The sequence below is a fragment of the Oculina patagonica genome, chromosome 4, assembly GCF_052425735.1.
Source record: "Oculina patagonica isolate OP01 chromosome 4, crgOcupat, whole genome shotgun sequence".
In the NCBI taxonomy this organism is placed as follows: domain Eukaryota; kingdom Metazoa; phylum Cnidaria; class Anthozoa; order Scleractinia; family Oculinidae; genus Oculina; species Oculina patagonica.
In genome coordinates, this window is record NC_135761.1 from 1,364,138 (window position 1) to 1,365,929 (window position 1,792).

The window sequence follows — 1,792 nt, forward strand, 5'->3', positions numbered from 1 at the left end:
ATATATGTCTTTTTGCAATTAATAAAATATGTTTGGTAAACAAGTTCTTTTCATCTGTTATACCTAACATTATATCTTTAAGACTAAGGGATTTTATTTTAATATTCTGCTGTCCCATCCATTTTATAACTTCTGCCCAAAATTTCACGGTATAGTGGCAACTTGAAAAAAAATTCAATTTCAAGAGTTAACTAGGACCCCGAAAAAAATTCATAAAGGCAGCCTCTAATATTACATATAATTGCCAGGAAGGGAAAACCAACCAAACAACAAGCCCCGAAATACGCCGTCAGAAACTGAGTATAACTTTTAGATAACCCCTTTCGGGACAGGGCGACGCGGCGGTTAATCTCACCCTTAGAGACAACAATAATACGTTTTATACCATGCCATAGAAAATACAGCCAATCAGAATACAGAAAAGCCGTTGTATATTCGACGGTATTCAACCCAACCTTCCCATCGTGCGCTGCGATTGTATTCTCGACGAAATTTAGTGAGCGTATTTTCTATGGCATGGTATAAAATAGTTACACAACACTTTCTCGTGGTATACTATGGAATATCCCACTTGTCACTTGTATTTTCTTGGTATACACACTCGCCTAAAGGCTCGTGTGTATACCGAGAAAATACAAGTGACTCGTGGGATATTTCATAGTATACCACTCGAAAGCGTTGCATAACTAGTATGTATACCACTCGAAAGCGTTCATAACTAGTATATCTTTTCTTGTATTCCGCTAAAAAATTAATTCTGTTTTTTTTTATTCTGTTCTTTGTTGCGGCTGTTTTCTTTCTTTCCTTTTTTTCCATTTTTTCTCGTTCTGCTCTTCTCTTTTCTTTTCTCTTCATTTCATTTTAAAGTTCCTGCTTTCTCTTTCCCCTTTTCATCTTTCCATTTCACTTCCTTTCTTTTTCATTCCTTTTTCTGAGTTCTCCTTTCTCTAATTTTCTCTTTTCATTTCCTTTTCTAAGTGTATTCTTTCTCTTTCCTCTTTTTTCGTTCGACGAAGGAGAACGCATTTCTTATTTCGTGTGGTGTCCTGTGCACATACAGGGTGTCGTATACCAGAGGAAATCTTCGGGTTACCAAAATACCTTGCTTTCATGTTATCAACCTCGATTTAATGCGTGTGCACACGTGGTGGACTGTCGCTTGGATTTGTACGGTTAACCCTACTGTTGGTTAATTAAATTTCACTAACTTTCCTTTCAATTTAGTCGTTATGTTAAAAATGGTTTATCTAAGTCTTAGGGATGTGTGTGCGACGTGTGGTGAATACGTCAAACGGGAAATTGTCGTTTTGTTGTCAACCTTCTCGCCTTTGAGGACTAAAGGCTATGCTGTTTCGGTGACTCATGTCAAAGAAAGTGCGTCCTGATCAGCCACCAGTACTACGTCATAGTCTGTTTTCATAAAGGGTGCTTTTGACTGGGAGATCCGGATTTGGATTTTGAAATCCGGATCTCGGATTTCTTAATGAAAGACAAAATCCAAAAACGGATTTTGACTTACCGAAATCCTTCTCTGAGGTCGATTTCAATTAAAAAATCCAAACTTGGATTTCACGGATTTGTTTTTTTTCGTTTTGGGGGTAAATTCGAAAAAGGATTTTGCAAAGCTGTTCCGGCGTGAGCAGCGGTCAATGATGCCCCAGCTGTGAGTGCGTGATGGTGAACCAAAACACTGAAAAATGCATTCGTTAATTTGTGAAATCGAAATAATAATAAAAAAGTGATATTTAGTTCCAAACAAAAAAATCAAAAAATTTGCGGTCGAATCTAAAAT